Source organism: Pseudophryne corroboree, chromosome 4 (genome assembly GCF_028390025.1).
Source record: "Pseudophryne corroboree isolate aPseCor3 chromosome 4, aPseCor3.hap2, whole genome shotgun sequence".
NCBI classification, from domain to species: domain Eukaryota; kingdom Metazoa; phylum Chordata; class Amphibia; order Anura; family Myobatrachidae; genus Pseudophryne; species Pseudophryne corroboree.
In genome coordinates, this window is record NC_086447.1 from 901667906 (window position 1) to 901692963 (window position 25058).

Here is a 25058-nt window from a genome sequence, read left to right on the forward strand (position 1 = left end):
TCCCAGATACAATTATAACCACCTTTAAAATATATATCAAGAAAAAAAGAAGAGAGAGAGGTGGCGGAATTTTTTAGGGACACCGAATACTTGCTGCAATAGTAAGCAGTCAAATACTGGCAGCCAGTGCATTGGATACAATTGTTGCCATGAACTCTGCGTAGGTTGATACAAAGAGGCCTATAACATCCAAGATCCCAGATACAATTGTAACCACCTTCTAAGTATATATGAAGAAAAAAAGGGGGGGGGAAAGAATCATAGGGACAGAGAATCCTTGCTGCAAAAATAAACAGTCAAATTACTGGCAGCTAGAGTGTTAGATATAATTGTTGCCATACACTCTGTATAGGCTGATACAAAGAGTTCACGCGAAAAAAAAGCACACAACATACAATGCTGCAACTTGAGGTGCCCTGCGATGTATTATATGTATGTTCTCAATTAATCAATTAATTAATGCAATTTAGACATAATACAGAGCCTAGATAATTTTATAACAGAATTGCGGTTAATTACCACGGGTAAGAATGCAGCCGATCATATGGTTAATTACCACGAGTAAGAATACAGCCGATCATATAAAACACCTATAATGAATGGTGCCTATATACATGCAGCCGATCATATAGAACACCTATAATAAATGGTGCCTATATACTTGCTGCTCACAACCAGCATCATAAATAGCCCAATTCGGCATTGGCTTTAACATTTGAGGTGAGGACAAACTGGACAGGGAAGGAAGGGGGGATACTTATTTTACTGTGCGCCTCCCCGTCCCATCAGGTGCCGCTAGACCGCTTGAGTCCGTGCGGTATGCAGGCTGAGCGTCTCGTCCGGTCTCCTCTCCTCTGCCGCTGGTCTGAGCCTGGTCACGTGAGAGCGCTCTCCGTGACCCTAATCACGTACCCAACGTACGTTTCGCAGCAGGCTTGTTCACGGGTAGCGTGAGCATAGTGGCGCCGTGAGTTAGAATATATTATGTCTATGTATTAAAAAGTATTATTCAATTAATGTCCTTATGACAGATATACTCAGTCTGCAATAACAAATATTCTTCTTTTTTCAGATTTTGTGTTTGTTTGTTATATATGCCTTAAATCATAAAAGGCTATTTTCCTTGTTCGGCTTTACGCCATGCACAGGTAAAACAGAGGCCTGTTGTCACTAACCCCTGTTGACCATATGATTTAACCTCCGCATACCCATGTGTTTGGGCTGCCAATCGGTGCAATGAGGGTCAACTAAATATACCCAACGGGTTAGACAAATGTATTTTATAAAACTGGCACAATAACAAACATTTCCCATTCTGTTACATAACAGCCGCACCTGCTACTCTTTTCCATACGCAACCTACTACCATACCACACTGGATATGCCCAACCCCGTCTGATCTTGGAGGCAATACAGCGTTGGGCCTGGTCAGTACTTTAGTGGGAGACCATTTAGGAATACCAGGTGTTGTAGGTTACTGATGGCACTTAATTGGGGCTTGTGCTGACTCCACGGGAAGATGGGCTTATGCTTGCCAGACACTGAATTACCATAGTAGTAATCCATCAATATGTTCGCAGACTCATTCTTTAAGTGTGGCTCATAAAAGTTAGAGCCATCCATTTATTATTCATGCAAGTTTTTTGGTAATTCTAAATTGTGTACCCCATTTCTTATATAGACATATTAAAAGTTAAGTTTTAAATACTTCATTGTTACATTATTACTCATATATACATCAAGAATTTCAAGTTACTCTTCGGGAGTGAGTGCTCCCAACCAAGGTCACTTTTTTCTAGCTTTCTCTTTCAACTTCCTACATGCTATCGGAAGTCCTCACATGCTCCTCAAACCTTCCCACAGCAATCCTTCCTGTGACTCAGAAGTCACTTGCAGCTGGCACCTTTGGTGTCGGCAACCTGTGTGCAACCTCCCCCCCCCCCCCCCCCATGGACCAGGGGTGTTCTTTGTTTTTACCTTAAATGGGAAGCGCAGTGTGTGTCCCGGCCTTCATATCTACTTCCACTTATTTATTCTTACCCATCCTCTTCTCCATTGTTCGGGCCTGGTGTCGTAAAGAAGTCACGCCCTCAGTGTCTGCAGCTCTCCGAACACCTCCCTCCCCATATGTATATCTCTGTGTCCCCTTTGTATTTGCCTCTCTAGCAGGCTGTCTCCACCCGCTCCTGATATTCGCGCCCACCACCTCTTATATGTGTACCTACGTCTGTGTCTCCAAGTGTATTTACCTAACCCCCTCATTGTTTGTTTGCCTGTCTCCTCATTATAGATGTCTGTCTCCTCCTTCCCCTTTTTGCACATGTATTCCTTTGTCCCCGACTCCCATGTGTCTCCCAACCATTGTCCCCACCTCCTTCTTCTCCCATCTGCCCCACCTCCCACTTTCCTCTTGAGCAGGGCTGAAACTAGGGCTGATACCTCATCCCTTTAATTCTGGACACATATTAATTACACCGGTTCTGTGGCTCCATTTCACCTGGTCTTAATCAGCCACAGAACCTGTGTAATTAATATGTGTCCAGATTTAAAGGGATGAGGTGTCACTGTCAACCCTAGCTGAAACTAGCATTTATGGCACCCGGGGCAAGGCAGTAATTTGCCCCCCCCCCCCCCCAAAAAAAAATCCCCCTTCCCCCAAAATTTGCTGCATAATATATATACTAAATATATATAAGAATGGCACCCCCTGTATATACACATATAGATGATATGAGGTAGCTGTATGTGTGATACCCCCTGTATAATATATACCACAGGGACGTGCAGTCAGGGGAGGCAGTGCCTCCCCTGTCATTTATGAGTAAAATAATACAAAGAAGATACTTATGACACATATTCCGGGAATAAGGATAAAGCGGGGGGCGGGGCCAAGTACTGGGCTGTAAAAGCCCATTGAAAAAAGTGCAGAAAGCGGCACTAATATAAGTGCCTCTTTGACAGGGACCGATGTGATTGGACAGCGGATCCAGTGTTGGATCCGCTGGTCCAATCACCCATACGCAGCGGCAGGGGCGGGTTTACCGCTAGGATACACAGGCTAGGTCCTGGCTGGTGATGGAACATTGCTGCAGACTTCAGATCTTCAAAATACATCTGAGCGGCCAGGCTCCAGCAGGCTGTCAGCAAACATGATTGGACAGCTGCTGCTGGGAGCCGACACCAGCTCAAGCCCACAGTCTGCTCTGTCAGTCACAGAGTAGTAGTGCCCTCCTCCTCTCCTGCACAGTGAAAACTTTGGCCAGCACGAAGAGGGGAAGAGCGGAGCAGTGACAGCCAGTACCCCCCCCCCCCCCTCTCCTTCCCCCCAACCGCAGCACGAAAAACCAGCCACCGCTGATGGTAATCCCCAGGTCGCAGCCGTGGACAGATCGTGCAGCTCTACCTGGTCAGAGACTGAGTGCAGGCTACCCGTGTGGTCCTCCCCCTCTCCAGCATGACAGGATGACACTGTGACTAACTGGGAATCGTCACGCCGCTGTCCAACGGGACTGAACAGGGGAATAGGATGTGCGGCCAGACATCGGGTAAGACCCTGGGGATCTGACTGTGCACCAGTAATAATATATTAATGAATGGGCACACCTGTAATATATACAATAAATGGGCACATACAGAGAGGACATTGATAGATACTATATATATATATATATATATATATATATATATATATAAAATAAGATTTTAAACCTACCAGTAAATCTTTTTCTCCTAGTCCGTAGAGGATGCTGGGGACTTCGTAAGGACCATGGGGTATAGACGGGCTCCGCAGGAGTTATGGGCACTCTAAAGAACTTTTAGTATGGGTGTGCACTGGCTCCTCTCTCTATGCCCCTCCTCCAGACCTCAGTTAGAGAACTGTGCCCCGAGGAGATGGACAATATGAGGAAAGTATTTTGTAAATCTAAGGGCAAGATTCATACCAGCCCACACCAATCATACCATATAACTTAGAATATACGCAACCAGTTGACAGTATGAACGAAAAAACAGTATCAGTCAAAGACCGATTCCAACTGTAACATAACCCTTATGTAAGCAGCAACTATATACAAGTCTTGCAGATTTAGTCCGCACTGGGACGGGCGCCCAGCATCCTCTACGGACTAGGAGAAAAAGATTTACCGGTAGGTTTAAAATCTTATTTTCTCTTACCTCCGTAAGGACCATGGGGTTTATACCAAAGCTCCAAGCCGGGCGGGAGAGTGCGGATGACTCTGCAGCACCGATTAAGCAAACGCGAGGTCCTCATCGGCCAGGGTAGAATTTTGCAAAAGTGTTTGAACCCGACCAAGTAGCTGCTCGGCACAACTGTAATGCCGAGACGCCTCAGGCAGCTGCCCAAGAAGAGCCCACCTTCCTAGTGGAATGGGCCTTTACCGAATTTGGTACCGGCAATCCAGCCGTAGAATGAGCCTGCTGAATCGTGTTACAGATCCAGCGAGCAATAGTCTGTTTAGAAGCAGGCGCGCCAATCTTGTTGGCTGCATACAGGACAAACAGAGCCTCTGTTTTCCTAATCCTAGCCATCCTGGCCACGTAAATTTTTAAGGCCCTGACCACATCCAGGGACTTGGAGTCCTCCAAGTCACCCGTAGCCACAGGCACCACAATAGATTGGTTCATATGAAGAGACCTTCTTAGGCAGAAATTGAGGACGAGTCCTCAACTCTGCTCTATCCACAGGAAAAATCAAGTAGGGGCTCTTGTGAGACAAGGCCACCAACTCTGACACCCGCCGTGCAGATGCCAAGGCTAATCACATAACCACCGTCCAGGTGAGAAATTTTAATTCCACCGTCTGAAGAGGTTCAAACCAGTGTGATTTAAGGAACTGTAACACCACGTTAAGGTCCCATGGTGCCACTGGGGGCACAAAAGGAGGCTGGATGTGCAGCACTCCCTGTACGAAAGTTTGGACTTCTGGGAGAGAAGGCAATTCCTTTTGAAAAAATATAGATAGGGCCGAAATCTGAACCTTAATGGAGCCTAATTTTAGGCCCATATCCACTCCCGTCTGTAGGAAGTGGAGAAAACGGCCCAGATGGAAATCTTCCGTAGGAGCATTCTTGGTTTCACACCAAGATACATACTTCCTCCAGATACGGTGATAATGCTTCGCCGTTACTTCCTTCCTAGCCTTTATCAGAGTAGGGATAACTTCCTCTGGAATACCTCTCTCTGCTAGGATTCGGTGTTCAACCGCCATGCCGTCAAACGCAACCGCGGTAAGTCTTGGAACATGCAAGGCCCCTGCTGTAACAGGTCTTCCCTGAGAGGAAGAGGCCACGGATCTTCTGTGAGCAATTCCTGAAGATCCAAATACCAGGCCCTTCGAGGCCAATCTGGAACCACAAGTATTGCATGTTTCGTCTTATGATTCACAACACTTTTGAGATGAGAGGTAGAGGAGGGAACACATAGACCGACTGAAACACCCATGGTGTCACTAGGGCATCTACCGCTACTGCCTGAGGGTCCCTTCACCTGGCACAATACCTCTGAAGCTTTTTGTTTGATTCGTGACGCCATCATGTCTATTTGAGGAAGTCCACAAAGACTTGCTATCGCTGCAAAGACCTCTTGATGAAGTCCCCACTCTCCTGGATGCAGATCGTGTCTGCTGAGGAAGTCTGCTTCCCAGTTGTCCACTCCCGGTATGAAGACTGCTGACAGAACACTTACGTAATTTTCTGTCCAGCGCAGAATTCTGGTGGCTTCCGCCATTGCCACTCTGCTCCTTGTCCCGCCTTGGCGGTTTACATGAGCCACTGCTGTGATGTTGTCTGATTGAATCAGAACCGGCAGGTCGCGAAGAAGATACTCCGCTTGTCGTAGGCCGTTGTATATGGCCCTCAATTCCAGTACGTTGATGTGTAGACAAGCCTCCTGGCTTGACCATATCCCCTGAAAATTTCTTCCTTTTGTGACTGCTCCCCATCCTCGGAGGCTCGCGTCCGTGGTCACCAGAACCCAGTCTTGAATGCCGAACCTGCGACCCTCTAGAAGGTGACCACTCTGCAGCCACCACAGGAGAGACACCCTGGCCCTGGGGGACAGGCTTATCTTTTGATGAAGGTGTAGATGGGACCCCGACCATTTGTCGAGAAGGTCCCACTGAAACGTCCTCGCATGGAACCTACCGAATGGGATGGCCTCGTAGGCTGCCACCATTTTTCCCAGAACTCGAGTGCATTGATGAACAGACACTCTTTTTGGTTTTAGCAGGTCCCTGACCATGTTCTGGATGTCCTGGGCTTTTCTATTGGTAGAAAGACCCTCTTCTGTTCCGTGTCCAGAATCATGCCTAGGAATGATAGTCGAGTCGTTGGAAGCAACTGAGACTTTGGCAGATTGAGAATCCAACCGTGTTGATGTAACACTCTCAGGGAGAGTGACACGCTTTTCAGCAATTGATCCCTTGATCTCGCCTTTATCAGGAGATCGTCCAATTACGGGATAATTGTGACACCCTGCTTGCGCAGGAGCACCATCATTTCCGCCATTACCTTGGTGAAAATCCTCGGGGCCGTGGAAAGCCCAAACGGCAACGTCTGAAACTGGTAATGACAGTCCTGTACCGCGAAACGCAGGTATTCTTGATGAAGAGGAAATATGGGGACATGAAGGTAGGCATCCTTCACGTCCAGCGACACTATAAATTCCCCTGCTTCCAGACTGGATATCACAGTCCGGAGTGATTCCATCTTGAATTTGAACTTTTTCAAGTATAGGTTTAGGGATTTTAGATTCAAAATTGGTCTGACCGAACCATCCGGCTTCGGAACCACAAACAGTGTTGAATAGTACCCTTTTCCCCGTTGGCCTAGGGGAACCTTGGCAATCACTTGCTGTTGACACAGCTTTTTGAATTGCATCTAATACCACTCCCCTCTCCGGGGAAGAGGTTGGCAAGGCCGACTTGAGAAATCGGGCGAGGGGGCACCTCTTCGAACTCCAGTTTGTAACCTTGGGATACAATTTCCAACGCCCAAGGATCCACGCCTGATAGGACCCAGACCTGGCTGTAGAGTCGAAGACGTGCCCCCACCGGTGCGGACTCCCTCCGTGGAGCCCCAGCGTCATGCGGTGGATTTAGCAGAAGCCGGGGAGGACTTCTGCTCCTGGGAACTAGCCGAAGCAGGTGTTCTCTTACCTCTACCCTTACCTCTGGCGAGGAAAGAGGACCTCTTCAGGACTTATGCGACCGAAAGGACTGCATCTGATATTGTGGGGTTTTCTTTTGCTGTGGGGGAACAAAAGGCAAAAATGTAGATTTACCCGCGGTAGCTGTGGAAACCAGGTCCGCGAGACCATCCCCAAACAAAACTTCACCCTTGTAAGGTAAAACCTCAATATGCTTTTTTGAGTCGGCATCACCCGACCATTGGCGGGGTCCACAGAGCTCGTCTTGCCGAAACTGCCATGGCGTTGGCTCTGGAACCAAGCAGCCCCACGTCTCTTTGAGCGTCTCTCATATACAAGACTGCGTCCTTAATGTGACCTAAAGTCAGGACAATGGTATCCTTGTCCAGGGTATCCATGTCAGCCAACAAGATATCTGTCCATGCTGCAACAGCGCTACAGACCCATGCCGATGCTATTGCCGGTCTGAGTAAAGCCCCCGTATGTGCATAAATAGACTTTAAGGTAGTCTCCTGTCTACGATCCGCAGGATCCTTAAGGGCCGCGGTGTCTGGAGACGGTAGTGCCACCTTCTTGGACAGACGCGTTAATGCCTTGTCCACCCTGGGCGAGGATTCCCACCGTACCCTGTCCTTTGCTGGGAAAGGATACACCATAAGGATCCTCTTGGGAATCTGCATTTTTTTTCTGGAGTTTCCCAAGCTTTTTCAAATAATTCGTTCAGTTCATGAGATGGGGGAAAGGTTACCTCAGGTTTCTTTTCCTTATACATGCGTACCCTCGTGTCAGGAACAGAGGGGTCATCTGTGATATGCAAAACATCTTTTATTGCCATAATCATATAATGAATACTTTTGGTCACCTTAGGGTGTAACCTTGCCTCATCATAGTCGACACTGGAGTCAGAATCCGTGTCGGTATCAGTGTCTACTATTTGTAATAAGGGACGCTTTTGAGACCCTGACGGGCCCTGTGACCCAGTCAAATCCGCGGATTGACTCCCTGCTGTTTCCTTGGACTCAGCTTTGTCCATTCTCTTATGTAATAAGGTCACATTAGCATTTAAAATATTCCACATATCACCACAATCATCTGCTCCACCTCCTCCTTGGATGAGCCTTCCGCTTCAGACATGTCGACACACGCGTACCGACACCCGTACACACACACTGGGATATATCTATAAGAGGACAGCTCCCCCAAAAGGCCCTTTGGAGAGACAGAGAGAGAGTATGCCAGCACACACCCAGCGCCAACTGACACTGGAAACAATTCCCAGATATAGCGCTTTTATATCAGTGACTTGCGGTGAGGTCAATGGCTGGGGAGGCACCAAGTGAAGCTTGTGTGTGTGTGTGTGTGTGTGTGTGTGTGTGTGTGTGTGTGTGTGTATGTATGTGCGTGTATATATATATATATATATATATATATATTTCTCTTACGTCCTAGAGGATGCTGGGGACTCCGTAAGGACCATAGGGTATAGATGGGCTCCACAGGAGTTATGGGCACTCTAAAGAACTTTTAGTATGGGTGTGCACTGGCTCCTCCCTCTATGCCCCTCCTCCAGGCCTCAGTTAGATTCTGTGCCCAGAGGAGACTGGATGCATTACAGGGGAGCTCTCCTGAGTTTCTCTGATAAAAGAATTTTGTTAGGTTTTTTATTTTCAGGGAGCACTGCTGGCAACAGACTCCCTGCATCGTGGGACTGAGGGGAGAGAAGCAGACCTACTTAAATGATAGGCTCTGCTTCTTAGGCTACTGGACACCATTAGCTCCAGAGGGATCGGAACGCAGGTCTCCCCCTGCCGTCAGTCTCAGAGCCGCGCCGCCGTCCTCCTCGCAGAGCCGGAAGATAGAAGCCGGGTGAGTTTAAGAAGAAAGAAGACTTCTAAGGTGGCAGAAGACTTTAGATCTTTCCTGAGGTAAGCGTGCAGCGGTAATGCTGCGCGCCATTGCTCCCACACGTTACACACACGGACAGGCACTGATGGGTGCAGGGCGCAGGGGGGGAGCCCTGGGCAGCAATATATACTTCTGTTTTGGCATGTTATTACACATATGGGCTGCGGAGTCAGTGGATATGTTCATCCCCCGCCATTAATTGTGAATTTGAGCGGGACCGAAGCCAGCCACTAGAGGGGGCGGAGCTTGGTCGCACAGCACTAACCAGCGCCATTTTCTCCACAGTGTGCTGAAGAGAAGCTGTCTCCCCGGACTCTCCCCTGCAGAACGGTATTACAGGGCTGAAAAAGAGGGGGGGGGGGGCACATTTTGGCGCAGTAAGTGTATTACACTGTTAATATATATATAAATTTACGTAGGTGCATATGGTATATAGTGAGGGTAGGCAGCAGGTAGGTGTACACAGTATATAGTGAGGGTAGACAGCAGGTAGGTGCATATAGTATATAGTGAGGCTAGACAGCAGGTAGGTGTACACAGTATATAGTGAGGGTAGACAGCAGGTAGGTGCATATAGTATATAGTGAGGGTAGGCAACAGGTAGGTGTACACAGTATATAGTGAGGGTATACAGTAGGTAGGTGCATATGGTATATAGTGAGGGTAGGCAACAGGTAGGTGTACACAGTATATAGTGAGGGTATGCAGTACGTAGGTGCATATGGTATATAGTGAGGGTAGACAGCAGGTAGGTGTACACAGTATATAGTGAGGGTATACAGTAGGTAGGTGCATATGGTATATAGTGAGGGTAGACAGCAGGTAGGTGTACACAGTATATAGTGAGGGTATACAGTAGGTAGGTGCATATGGTATATAGTGAGGGTAGACAGCAGGTAGGTGTACACAGTATATAGTGAGGGTATACAGTAGGTAGGGACAGTATATAGTGAGGGCATACAGTAGGTAGTACAGTATATAGTGACGGTAAAAACAGTGTATTATCCCCATTCTCACCGATAATGCAGATCTTGCTGCCCGGCACCCAGGCTCCAGCACCAGATAGCACAATAGCTGGCCGGGCCCGTAGAAGGTGATGAGTTCCCCTCCGTGCACCCGGAGCCTGGTATCCTCCACCGCCGGGTACTGGCCCTGCCGGATACTCACTGATACATGGCGTGTGCTTGCACTGCAGCGTAACCAGGCCGGCTGCCTCCCAGAGCTATTATACACAGTGCCAGCCTGAGCACACGGGGTGGCACATGAAGGTGGTGGTGGTGATGGCGGTGGGGGGGGGGGGTTTGCTGCGATCGCGGGGGGCAATTAGGGATACTGCAGTAGTGGCACTTTGTCAGTGGAGAATGGGGGGGGGGAGGAGGATGAGCAGATGGCAGAGGCAGGCAGCAGCACATGGAAGGACCCAGACGGAGGTTTCAGTGCCCCCTTAAATCCGGTGCCCGAGCACGCGTCCCCCCCCCCCCCCCCAGTTACGGCCTTGTCTTGAGCCACACTGTCTCTTCCCTTGTCTTCCACTTTTCCCCTTTTTTTCACACCTTTTCATCCTCCTCTCCTGGGTATGCTAGGAGGAACCATGGCTGGTGGCTGACAATCAGGATTGGCGTGGATGAACGGAGACAGAACTGTGTTCAGTGCTACATACGTTAAGGTTGGCAGGTAAGCACAATTCATCTTTGACAAATTAGGGGGGGGGGGGACTTCTAATTACCTGGTCTCAGCTTGTTGGAGGTGCCTGGCAGGGGCCCAAGTCTGCTGCCACCGCCCCAGATCCGCCTCCTCCCCTTTTACCCGCAGGCTCTATCCCATCTCACCAGCTCTGTGTGCTGGGCTGCAGTGGGGCTGGAGCGGTTGCCAATTCATGGCACTACAAATACAGGAGGTACACCACCGATTGTCCAGCATCCTCGGTTCAAGTGCCGTGCCGGATTATCGATTTTGCCGGATTACAGTATAATATTAATTAATGAATAAACACAGTAGTGTATGCAAAACTGTTTATAAGCAAAACAGGTATCAGGTACGTTTTGAACAAACATTAACAGTAAGTGAAACAGTCACTACAAGTAAAGTACTATAAACCTCCTGCAACATGACATTAACTCTAACCCTCCTGCAGCCCAACTCCCACTACAACCTACCCTATACCTCCACAGCCCAACTCTAAACCTTCCACAGCCCAACTCTAAACCTTCCATAGCCCAACTCCTATTACAACCTACCCTATACCTTTCACAGCCCAACTCTAAACCTTCCACAGCCCAACTCTAAACCTTCCACAGCCCAACTCTAAACCTTCCACAGCCCAACTCTATACCTTTCACAGCCCACCTCTAAACCTTCCACAGACCAACTCTAAACCTTCCACAGCCCAACTCTAAACCTCCCACAGCCCAACTCTATACCGTCCACAGCCCAACTCCCACTACAAACTAATCATCAGGTTGGTCTTGAAGAAGTATTTCAGGTAGGACAGTTGCATCTGGGATGTCTGGGGAACAGGGACCTGTTCTAGAACTTAGAGGAATTGGAGATGCTAGAGAACAGGTACTGTACTTAGGCACATTCTTGCATAGCTTCTTAAACATGACACCAAGGCGAGGTTGTTTCATAAGTTTTGACCTTTCCCTGTACAGTTTTTCTTTCATCAAGTGAAAATGCATTAGCTCTTGTTCTGTCACAAAGTTACGTTGTTCTAGTCCTTTGATTAGCTCACTTATCATCTCAATCAGCTTGTCAATACCAGTGGGGATTTCAATAACATTTTCTTCTTCACTGTCACCATCGTCACTTTCAGTGATTTTTGCAGGATTCAAAACCATATGTATCATTTCAGAGTCAGTACAGTGACGCACAACAGGTGTTTCAACGTCAATCTCCATCCACTCTGCCAGATTTTCTTCGTTCAGCCTACTTGATAGGTTGTTGGCAGCAGTTCCAGTACATGTTTTTGCATATTTAAGTAACTCAAGAACACATTCTTTATCATTTCCTACACGAAATCCTGTGAAGGCAATACCAGGATCTTCATCAGGTGCATTTTCAAACACCATAGCAGGCCACAACTTATGCCACCCATTCTTTAGTGTTAACGAATTTACATTCTCCCAGGCACTAGCAACAAACCAAAGTACATCTTTCATGTTAAAGTCTTTGATAAACAACTCAATAGGCTTGCCTGAATTCACCACATCTAGCATGCGTTTCATGAAAAGTGTACGATACTTGGCCTTCATAGAGCGCAATATTCCTTGATCTTGTGGTTGGATAAGAGATGTACAGTTTGGTGGTAAGCATGCTGTAAATGCATTATTCTTATGCAGCAGTTCAGCTCTAGGGTGAGCTGAACAGTTGTCCAGAATAAGAAGTCCTCTGGTAGGCCTACAGATGTGCAGTGTGCTCTGGCTTCTGCCACAAAATACTTTTCAAACCACTCTAGCATTAACTCGGTGGTAATCCATCCATTTTTATTTGCGCGATAAATTACAGGATACACTTTAACACCTTTTAAAGCCCTAGGGCATTTACTTTTTCCGATCACTAGTGGCTTACATCCAGGGCCGGACTGGCCATCTGGCACTTCTGGCAAATGCCAGAAGGGCCGATGGCCACGTGGGCCGGTCCAGCGCTGACTGAGACACGCTGCCGCTCAGTCCGGCGGCAGCATGTCTCAGCTGTCAGGAGAGGAGAGCGCCCGCCAGCGCGGCTGTGTCTGGCACGGCGGCGTATAGCGGACTTCAAACCAGCCGCCGGTTCGCGAGCCAATCAGAGCTCGTGGACCGGCAGCCAATCAGAAGCCGCCGGTCCGCGAGCTCTGATTGGCTCACGAACTGGCGGCTGGTTTGAACGAAGTCCGCTATACGCCGCCGCGCCAGACACAGCCGCGCTGGTGGGCGCTACCTCTCCTGACTCACCCGTCCCTCACAGCCGGAGCCCGGAGGAGGAGCAGCAGCAGCAGTGCAGCAGCGGTAAGCAGCTGCAGCACTGGCTGCTGTGGGGGCAATTGTATACCTGGCTGGCACTGTGGGGGCAATTGGCTGGCACTGTGGGGCATTTGTATACCTGGCACTGTGGGGGCAATTGTTTACCTGGCACTGTGGGGGCATTTGTATACCTGAAACTGTGGGGGCATTTGTGGATCTGGCACTGTTGGGGCATTTGTGGATCTGGCACTTTGGGGGCATTTGTGGAGCTGGCACTGTGGGGGCATTTGTGGATCTGGCACTGTGGGGGCATTTGTGGATCTGGCACTTTGGGGGCATTTGTGGATCTGGCACTGTGGGGGCATTTGTGGATCTGGCACTGTGGGGGCATTTGTATACCTGGCACTGTGGGGGCATTTGTATACCTGGCACTGTGGGGGCATTTGTGGATCTGGCACTGTGGGGGCATTTGTGGATCTGGCACTGTGGGGCATTTGTATACCTGGCACTGTGGGGGCATTTGTGGATCTGTCACTGTGGGGGCATTTGTGGATCTGGCACTGTGGGGGCATTTGTATACCTGGCACTGTGGGGGCATTTGTATACCTGGCACTGTGGGGCATTTGTATACCTGGCACTGTGGGGGCAATTGTGGATCTGGCACTGCCCTATTGGGGGCATATAATGTAAGTTTCGGCTCATACCGGGTGCTATAATGTGAATTTTGGCTCATACTGTGTGGTATAATGTGAAAGAGGCACCAGTACTAGATAGTATAAGCGGTCCTACTATTGTGGTGCATAATGCGTATAAGGGGTGTATGGTGTGGTAAACTACACTGAAGGCCACGCCCCCTTTTGAGTGGCCACGCCCCCATTTCTGGAGCGCGCGCGCCTTTGGCGCGCACTTAATTACAGACTTCACATTTCCATACCCCCACTTAAAAATTTCCACTTCAACCACTGGTTGTGTGTATTTTAATAGAGAATGATGTACGCTTGTATGTTGTTAGAATATTAATTTTATTTGTAAGAGCATAGACTAATAAGTGGGAGGAGTCAGGAATAGTAAGGGGAGGAGTCACAGAGGTGGGCCTGTGTGCTTCAAAAATGCCAGGGCCTATTTTTAGTCCCAGTCCGGCCCTGGCTGGGGGGGGTGAGGTTTTCGTCAGCCACAAGCTTTGTGAACTCATCCACATACTCATCAGCTGCTTCGTGGTTTGCAGACCGTTTTTTTCACCACACACTTTACGCATCGAAATTCCATGACATGTCTTAAACCTATGCAGCCATCCTTTGCTGTAATCACACTCAGAGTCAAGTTTTAGTGCTTTATGATACAACTTAGCTTGTTCCTGTACCATGATGCCTGACAAGTCTACACCATCACCAGGGCCGGTTCTTGCCCTTGTGGCGCCCCGGGCAAAAATAGGGGCGTGGCTTCATATGGGGGCGTGGTCAGTTACGCCCCCATTTGTGCCCCTGTAGCGCAGCTGGAAGAAAAATAAAATAAAAGTATACTTACAATCCCCGCTCCTGATTCCAGACCTCCTCCTCCGCCGGCGCCGCTCTTCTCCAGTCCTCGGATCTATGGGAAAGACGTCATTACGTCTCTCCCATAGCACAGCATAGACACTAGAGGTCAATTATGACCCCTAGTGTCTGTGCCACTATGCTGTGCGCGATGACGACATCGCGCACCGCCCAGCAAAGGTCCTCTCCATGAAGGGAAACTAGACGCGTAGCGTCTGGTTCCCTTCAAAGCGGGGGACCAGCGGGGGGCACAGTGGCGGATCTTGCCATGGTGCGGCGCCCTCCGGATGGCGCCGGCACCCTCCGGAAGGCGGCGCCCCGGGCAAAAGTACTGCTTGCCCGTGGCAAGATCCGCCACTGACCATCACACTGACGTTGTCGAAACCATTCCAACAACACTCGATCAAGCTCAGTGTTTTTACCAGATTTCATAGTTTTCCTAATACTCATTTGCTTCTTAGACTGACTTTCTGCAAAGAACTGTAATATTTTCTCCCTGTGTTTTTTTATGTCTGTTGAGGACCGAGACCGTATGTATCTCACAGCTTCTTCACTGAAACACTGCGGTTGAGTTTTCACAATATCTCAACTTTTGCCTGCACCGATATAGACTTGTGTTTACGCTTTATACCTGTACCACCACTGTTCTTGGAAGGCATAGCAGCACTACTGACACTTGAACTGTCTGCGGACGCCATAACAGCCCCACCGATGCTTGCTGTGTCACCTACAGTGCCCTCAGAAGCTGTACTCACTGACACTTGTGCGCGCTGTGTGTCCCGCCCATGTGCGGTACTTGCTGTGACCTTGGACGCCATTACAGCCTTACTGATGCTTGCTGTGTCACCTGCAGTGTCCGCGGAAGCTGTACCCACTAACACTTGTGCGTATTGCGTGTTACACCCACGCGCAGAAAATGTTCTGGATTAAAAGAGGTTCCGGATCATTGGTTGCCGGAAAGTCGGTGATGTACCTGTACTCTTTTCCCCCAAGAGGACATGACCAAGCCTCCTGCAGTTAGGCCACTCCCTCAAAATAGTACCCAGGCCCAGCACAGCTCTCTACAGCACTGCACTAGATATGTGATAAAAGCTGATTAGTTGCTGGGTGCAACTTGTTGACTATATCTCTCTCAAAGGTTTGATACATCTCCCCCTGAATCTGGTAAGCTTGGACATAAATGGAGCTAGAGAGGCCACAGGAAACATCCCTCTTCTACAAATACACATTCCGGGAATCTGATTATATCTTTGGACATTTATTATAATCCTTTGGGGAGATGTATCAAACCTTCAAGAGATTGGTTGCTATGGGCAATTTCTCAACTTTCTCTCAAAGGTTTGAAACATCTCCCCTTGTGGTTCTATGGCAACACAGTTCCTGATGTTGCTGGTAGTCGGGAGGTATTTCAGGTAGGAGGGTTAACAACATTGGGGCTAATTCAGACCTGATCGCTTTGTACAGCGGGCGATCAGGTTTAAACTGCGCATGCGTATGCATCGAAATGCGCAGACGCATCGCATGGGTACAAAGCGGATCGCCGCTCAGCAATGGGTTTGTGCGAAGAATCCATTCACACGGGCGTTCGCAAGGAGATTGACAGGAAGAGGGCGTTTGTGGGTGGCAACTGACCGTTTTCTCGGGGTGTTTGGAGACTGCACACAATCAGTTTATACAGCTCGGCTACACATGCGTTTGTACACTTGCAAAGTGAAAATACACTCCCCTATGGGCGGTGACTATGTGAACGCAGGACTGCAAAAAAAACCTAGCGAGCAAACAGGTCTGAATTAGCCCCATTGAACGCTCAGTGGTTAAATATGAGCTGCATTATGTTTTTACTGTGTGGGCTGCAGAAATCAAGGTGTGTTCGTCTGAGGATGCGAGAACAGGTGTACCCTCACCCTGACTGGGTGTATTATCTAATGCTACTGATCAGCCGAGAGACAAGGGATACTCTGCAGATGGGTCAATTCATTTATTAAAGTCATCGAGCCGGAATGGCGGAGTGGCTGGAAGGAATGGCTGGCGCTCCCAGCCTCCCGGAAAAAAGGGAAGCCTCCCAGACCTGCCCGCTGCCGCCAGTTAACCGCCCACTTACCAAGTGAAGTGGGCGGTCCTATTGGCTGATGATGCAATTCACACTGAATTGTAGCCACTCCCCCCACCGTACATGTACACAGGTAATGTCGTCATTGTATAGTGGGGCCGTGGCCACAATGACGTGACAACGTGTCCACACCCCTGCTATACAATGCCAAGATTACGGGCATTGTACAGTGAGGGGGCAGGGCTACAATGATATAATTCAGCCACCATGCCCCTGTATCACCTCTTATGCATTTCTCCACCTGCCTGTGATGCAACATGCTGCCCCACACTGTACCCCCACTCACTGTGCTGACTTGGGGTGTCATATGCTTTGTCGGCGTTCAGGATGCGGTCGGTCAGAATACTGACCGCTGCATCCCAATGGAGAGAATCCTCACAGGGAGTAGGTAAGTATACTTACTCTGGCCACTAACCCTCCCTTCCCGCAGCCTGTACCCATGCCCACACTATGCCGTGATCACTCCCACTATGCTGTGGGCATGCTTTGTGGCGGCACAGAACATACAGTACATAAATTAACTAAGAGGCAAGGTGACATAGCATGTGGACACGCCCAGTGGCCCTGGCGATATGTGTGAATGAAATGGCCAACAATTAGGGGTGGTATCCACATACCACTGGGCAAGTAACGTATGACATTGTAACTCAGTTGTGTTATTGTGTTTTATTGACACTTTTAAATTGCTACTGTTACATTGCTTCTGTCTTTGCCTGCCGGGGGCAGCGGCAAGCGCAGGATTTCTTGAGGGGGGTTTCCAAATGCAATCTCACAATCTCCCTCTCTGCAGAACATTGGAGCAAGTGCGGGAGTTTGGGGGAGCGGTAGAAGAACCTAGTAACGACTCTGAACATTGGTCTTTTTATACACTGTATACTGTATGGAATACAGTATTTGTATATAACACTATAGATGGTCTCTATTATAGGCTTTATCAAACATAGTTAAATGAGGGGCGTGGCTACGACGGCTGAGGAGTAGGCAGCAGAACTCGGGAGCTCCCCGACCACCAAACTCCTGCAATCGATCCTGACCCCCTCTGGTGCCTCTGCCCGGCTGGAATCTTCTCCACAAGCTGTGGACACCGGCGGGCGACTTTTTCTGCACTCTCCGGGACCCGTGAAGCGGCGCTGACCGCTCTCCAGCACTGCGGCCTACACCTCCTCCGGATCCCCGGCCTCGATTTCGGTGGCCTGGACCGCGAGTCGCCCGGAGCTCGAGCGGCGGCTGTCGCGGCCCCCGGACGCCGCGGAGGGACTGCACACAGGGGATAATTCCTCTTATACCTATCAGGCTGTGGCTTAGGGCCCGGATAGCCGACGAAAGTACAAGTACAGGTACTCCTGGGGAAGGGGAAGGGGCACGGCGGCCATCTTAGTATATGAGCTGCTGCCCGTGCCTGGACATATGTAAAGCTGTCTGTGGGATCCTCATGTGCCTTGTGACCTGTCTTTGGGAGCTGGATACATGCTCTCTCCCATTTTTCCTCTCTTGATAATTATTGGATTATAAAGGCTGCTGCCCAAGTCTGAATAGCTGATGGGCTGCCTGATAGGATTTTCCTGTGCCCTGTGAACTGTTCCTGATCTATGAGACCTTACTGCAAGCTGCTCTCATCCATTCTCAGCCTTTCAATATCTATATTTTCTATATTAACTTAACATGTTCGTGGAAGCACAATCGGCTGTTCCTGCTATGCGGCTCTCCCATTCTGTCATATAGTAGCTGCATATAGATTGGAATTGACTACACTGCTGCACTGCACTAATATCCTACAGGGTACTACACACCAATATCCTACCCTCGCCTCCCGCAATTGCTACAGGACATTTCCTCCTCAATATCCCCATCCGTATTGCTGATTTTACACAAGCCTGTAGTTTTTTATCCATTGATAACTTGGCCTAAAGACCGGGCACGGTTGTTTCCCGCCACGGATTGCATACGTCCTTGCTGCTACCGCCTTCTACCCACACGTTGATTCTGAAAACCCTGTCCTGGGGTGGGTGTGACTGCTCCTGTCCAATATGGTTAAAGGCGGCCAGAGTGCGGCCGCGGCCAAACTAGAAAGATATGCCAGGCAACCCGCTCCCAGGGTGTCATCGGCTCCTTCCCAGGGAACCTCCCCGACCCACTCAAACTCCCCCTCTGCATCTGCGGACGGTTCCCCAGAGGTGGCGGAGGCGCCGTCTATTCAACAGGTGCTGGAGGCTATAGCTGGCAGTGAACAGCGTCTCTCCGACAAGATGGAAAAGGTGCAGTGTGACCTATCCTTACTCCGACAAGATGTTCAGCGTATCCGTGAGAGAGTGGGTGAGGCGGAGACAAGGGTCTCCGACTTGGAGGATATGTGCGGCCCATTGAAGCAGTCCGTATCCACGGTGACCCAGCAAGTTTCCTCCCTCCAAACCAAGCTTTTAGACATGGAGGGACGACTGCGCAGGAACAACGTCAGATTTGTAGGCCTACCTGAAAGAGAAGAGGGCTCGCAGCCGGAGGACTTCCTCGAATCATAGCTCAAGGAGATGTATGGCGCTGAGTCCTTTACGGCCCAATTCACGGTGGAGCGTGCACATAGGATACCATCTCGGCCACTACCTCCTGGTGCCCCTCCTCGCACCTTCATCGCCAAATTCCTGCACTATAAGGACCGGGACTCAGTTCTTCGCCTAGGACGTACAAAGGGCCCGCTGGTCCGTAATGGAGTCAAGGTGTCGGCCTTCCCGGACTTTGCCGCAGACGTCCAGAAGGACAGAGCCCAGTTTATGCCCATTAAACGGCGTCTGCGAGACCTCAACATCCCGTATTCCATGCTGTTTCCTTCAAGGCTCCGAGTTGTGGCGGATGGGGAGACCAAGTTTTTTAATTCCCCCAGGGAAGCGGCACAATGGCTGGACAGATTTGCACCGGGTGCTCGACAGCTGGCTCCGGACTGATCTCCTGAGTACAGAAGCTGGGCTTAGGCTATCGGAGGGAACGATCTTAGATCGGGGAGCCCCCCTCCTTTGCATTGGTGGCTCAAGACTTTCCGTCCAAGTGGTGTTGGTTAGAGGTTTAATTGAGAATCTAGGCCTTCTTAGCACTTGGTAGTTTGGGTTGTTGGTTTGGGATATAAGTATGCCGGTAATCTGGGGGGTGTACGGGGAGGGGAGGGGAAATTGGGAAGCTGCTAGTTGCGGCTCTCTTTGTTGCTGTTTTTGGTTTTTTTTCTTTAGTTTGTTATTTTTCTTACCTGAGTTTTTTCTGAAGCAAGGATGTTTACTAATTCAGATGCTATCGATTGTAATGCTGGGCTTATGTACGTCATGTGCTGCTGGTATCAATGATGTTGGTTCTCAGGTATATTTTGGGAAATGTCTATCCGGGAGGTACATAGAGTCTACATGGAGTCATGATTAACCTGAAACTGCTGGCATGGAATGTCCGAGGTCTGAATAACAAAATCAAACGATCTCTGGTTTTAAATATGATTAAGAAATACGACCCGGATATTGCATGCCTCAGTGAGACCCACTTAGAGGGACATAGGTTATTGTCTTTACGCCGGGCCTGGGTGGGATGGGCTTACCACGCCTCTCATTCTTCCTTTTCCAGGGGTGTCTCGGTTCTGATTAAAAAATCAGTGCAATTTGAATTATTGTCGATCAAAACTGACCCATATGGAAGATTTGTATTTATGGAATGTAAACTGAGCTCCCAGCCTTATTATATCTTAGCGGTGTATGTCCCCCCTCCCTTTTCATATGCTGTGCTGCAACAGGCTGCCTCTTTCATCGCTCCATCTCCTACCACCCCAGTGATATGCCTGGGTGACTTTAATAACATCCTAGATTTGTCCATGGATCGATGGCACTCCCCGAATGTTGCGCTGGCGAGTGGTGGCCCTACCAAGTTTGCGGATTTCTTGGATAGCTTGCAGTGGGTTGATGTGTGGAGGCTCCGTCACCCTACAGCCCGCCAGTTCTCCTGTTTTTCCAGTACTCATGGCTCCTTCTCCAGGATTGACCTGATGCTAGTGTCCCCTGCCCTTGTCCCGGGGATCATTGACATTCATTATGAGGCCCGAGGGGTCTCTGACCACTCCCCTATGTTGATGACTATTGCTGTGGGAAGTCAGAGGGGGCACTCTTATTGGAAGTTGCACCCCTCTTGGCTGACCCAGCTAGGTGACTGCAGCGACCTGGAAACTCAATGGGGGGGGGGGGTATTTTAACGATAATGTAGGGTCAGCCCCGGGTGCGATAGTTTGGGATTCATTCAAGGCTTTTTTGAGAGGTTCATATATTGGACGCATAGCGGCTCATAAACTATCCTCCAGGGAGAGAGAACGGGCCCTTGAAAGTGACACCAGGGAACTGGAGACCCAATACTTGCTAGATGGTGCCCCCGCGACGAAGGTACGCTGGCTAGTGGCTCAGTCGGCTTGGATGGCTCACCTGTCCGATAAAAACTCACGTTCCCTCCTTTTTAAGGCTACCAATATTTATATGCAGGCTGATAGGACGGGGGGACTCCTGGCCCGTCTGATACACTATGATCGGCCTGGGTCTACGATCACTCAGATGGCCGATGGGGATGGCTCCTTTGTAGACACCACGCCGGACATTGCGTAGTTATTTAGATCTTATTACTCTGGAGTTTATAGCTCACAATTGACGTGCTCTGCCCTAGACATCTCGCACTACCTGAGAGGTATTGCGATGCCCGCACTCTCCCCTGAGTCCTGTGAGCTGCTGGAGGCGCCCTTGACGCTCGAGGAGGTGACTGCGGCCATTGGTATGTCCCCTAGTGGCAAGGCTCCGGGGTGTGACGGGATTCCCTCCGAGGTTTACAAAACTCATATAGATTTCTTTGGGCCCAGACTCCATGCCCTATACTTGGATATATTCGCCAATAACGAGCTTCCCCTCTCTATGTCAGAGGCAATTATAATAGTGATTCCAAAGCCCGGTAAGGACCCTGGGTCTCCAGACTCATATAGGCCAATTTCCCTGATTCCCACCGATGCTAAGATCCTGGCAAAGATATTGGCGATACGGCTTAACGCAGTGATCACCTCCCTCGTTCACTCGGATCAGACTGGCTTTATGCCAGGCAAATCCACATCTATTAACTTGCGTAGATTATATACCATTCTCCAACTCCCACATGACTCCCCTTCTGACTCGGCTGTGGTCTCGTTAGACGCGGCCAAGGCTTTTGACAGCGTTGAGTGGGCTTTTTTATGGGAGGTGATGGCTCGTATGGGCTTTGGACCCAACTTTATCAGTTGGACTAAATTACTGTATCAACATCCGAGGGCCAGGATCTTGGTGAACGGTTATGTATCCCCCCCTTTTCAGCTATCCCGTGGTACTAGACAGGGCTGCCCCTTATCCCCCGCACTATTTGCCCTGGCCATTGAGCCCCTGGCCTGTCTGATAAGATCGCACCCGGATATTGTGGGAATCGGTACGGGCTCACGTGAGGATAGAATAGCTCTTTATGCTGACGACATGCTGTTGTTCTTGCAAGATTACACCAAGTCAATGCCCACTCTGCTGCATGTGATCGAGCGCTTTGGTGATCACTCGGGTCTTAGAATTAACTGGTCTAAATCGTACATTATGCCAGTCATAGGCCCCCCCCCTACTACTCCCAAAATCCCCCTGCCACTATGTTGGACGATACAATTTAAATACCTCGGGATTCAAATAACTAACGACCCTTCTGATTTTGTCCCTCTGAACCTGGACCCAACCATGCAGTGGGTCACGGGCAAATCCAAAACTTGGTGTAAGCTTCCACTGACGGTGTCTGGTAGGGTCAATCTCATTAAAATGATTATACTGCCCAAACTATTATACATTATTCTCCAGTCCCCGGTATATATTTATCCGCTATTTTTTAGAAAATTGAATAGTGTTCTATCCTCCCTGATATGGGCTAACAAACGACCTAGGATACAGCTAAATACCCTTACCAGGCAGCGCTCTGACGGTGGCCTGGCTCTGCCTAATTTTCAGATGTATTACTACGCTGCTCAGCTGACTCATATTAGTGTGTGGGCGCAGGATTCTGGGGTTGACTCCTTACACTGTGAGTTTATTCGCTGTTACTTTCCTTACCTCTCTCCTGTGCAGGTGCTGCTGAGCGGGATCATAGCTCGGTTTCTTCCCCCTATTATTTTTCAGGCATTAAAAATATGGCAGGCCCTGAGAGTCCTCTTAGGATACGATGGTCTGGACCCTGATACCCCCCTTTGGTACTCTGACTGGCTCCCTGAATAACATGCGCTTGAGGGGCGGGAGGTATGGGCCCCTAGATCGGTGATTTCTATCTCCCAACTTTACCTAGATGGGGAACTCAGGTCTTTTCAGCAACTGAAAGATGAGTTTGGGTTACCCAATTCCTATTTTTTCAGATATCTCCAGCTTCGTCACGCCCTCCAGTCCCAGTTCGCTGAGTCCCCCCCACGAATCCTCCCATTTCCCATCAAGACCTTTGTGGCTACTTTGGGTCGAGCTAAGATGGTCTCCTGTGCGTATGGATATTTACTTGCTAGTCTCCATGCGGACCCTCTGACACGTCTCCGTGGAAGGTGGGAGGAGGATATGGGTTTAATAACTGAGGAGGACTGGGCCCTTGCTCTGGAATACCCTGCCAAAATAACCAAATCTCTTAGATATCAGCAGATTCAATTCTTCATCTTACACAGAACGTATATGACTCCGGCTAGGCTGGCTACTTTCGGTACGGGCGGATCTGGTCTTTGTCCTAAATGCGGGGGGGAGGTGGGAACGTTTTGGCATCTAGTGTGGGATTGCCCGAGGTTGAGGGTGTTCTGGTTGGGGGTCAGGTCAATCCTGGAGAGTACGGGAGTGGATGGCGGACTGATTACCCCTCAATTCTGTATTCTGGGAATGGGATGCTCATCTTCTCTGTCTGTTTCAATGGGTCTCTATGCTGGCAGTGTATGTGCCTTGGCTAAGGTTTGCATTGCGAGGCTATGGATGGCCCCTAGAGCCCCCTTGGTTTCTGTGCTTAAGACCCTAATTAATGATACAATAATTAAGGAAAGATATGTATATATGAAACAAGGCGCATCAGCCAAATTTGAAAGGGTCTGGTCTCCATGGCTTGACTCCCCCCATGCTCACCAGGTCCCGCAACTTTAGAGGGCACTGCAATGCTAACTTACCAAATATTTACTGCTTAGTGACGTACCTGAGATGCTTGGCGGTTGAGCCCTGCAGAGTCGCCTACTTAATTGTATGACTACGGTGGTCCGTATTCAGACTACCCCTTCTCAACTTGCTTCGGGTTTTGTTTTTGTATTTTATTTTATTCTTTTCTTTTAAGTATATGTTTTTATTGGTTAGCTTAAGGGCGTTAATATAAAAATGTATGAGGATTTATATTTATGGCTGCGGATTTTGCAGACCCAAATAATCTGTACAACAGGACATTATGTGTAATTCCCTCATGATCGTGATCTGATATCCCTCAACTGCGAATTTCCCTTAATATCGGGGCTCTGCCTCGAGCTGCTAAATTTATTGTTGTGGAATTGTGATGCTCTGCAATGTCTGTACCTTTTTCACCAATTTGTTGAATAAAAATTACTTTATTAAAAAAAAAAACATAGTTAAATAATATAAATAAGTGGTCAGAAAAAGGTTAAACATCCCATAATAAATAAATACACAAACATAATAGAACCAGTACTGCACTTTCTAAGAACACATTCTCCCACCTCATGGTAATGCGCCTGTCTCTTCCTCCTGGTAGCTACTCTTTGGTCCAGTGCACTGATTGAGGACTCAGATCCACACACACAGCAAACTTGGTAGGAGAAGCTGCTACCACTGGGCATCTGGGCATGTGCAGCAGCTCTGCTGTCCCACAAACTGCATGATGTGGCTGCAGTTCTAGTAATAGTGTTATTTACCATTACTATTGTTGTCATAATTTGAGCCACTTGCCAAGAGGAAGGGGGTTTCCGTGCGTTTGCCTATGGGGGGGATCTGTAATTGTGCACATGCGCAGGATCACGATCGCGCACATGTGCACACATGAACAAGCCTCTGTGGACTGCCTCAGCTGCAGCCGGGTAGAGACACAGTAATAGCAGGGGAGTGGCTTCCCATGGTAACCGCGCTCAGCTATCGCAATCCAGACTGTCAGTCCCGTGGGAGAAAACACCTCCCCATGGTACTGCCTGTCCATCATGTGATTAGCAGGGGGCACTGTGATTGGACGTGTCTGCCACTGCTAGGCACCATCCCCAGGTGCAATTTATAATTTGTTCGATAAAAATAAATGTTGTACAACTGTAACTAGAACTTTATCTGACACAGACATAAGTGTTTTCATTGTATTTTCTATGGGCCATAGACTGGATAATATTTTCTGAGGATCTGCCAACAA

At 49.0% G+C, this 25058-nt stretch overlaps 1 pseudogene; it reads left to right on the forward strand.

Annotated features, from left to right (window-relative positions):
- Window positions 1-1357: 1357 nt before the first annotated feature.
- Window positions 1358-1476, forward strand: LOC134912236 (5S ribosomal RNA; annotated as a pseudogene).
- The last annotated feature ends 23582 nt before the right edge of the window (window positions 1477-25058 follow it).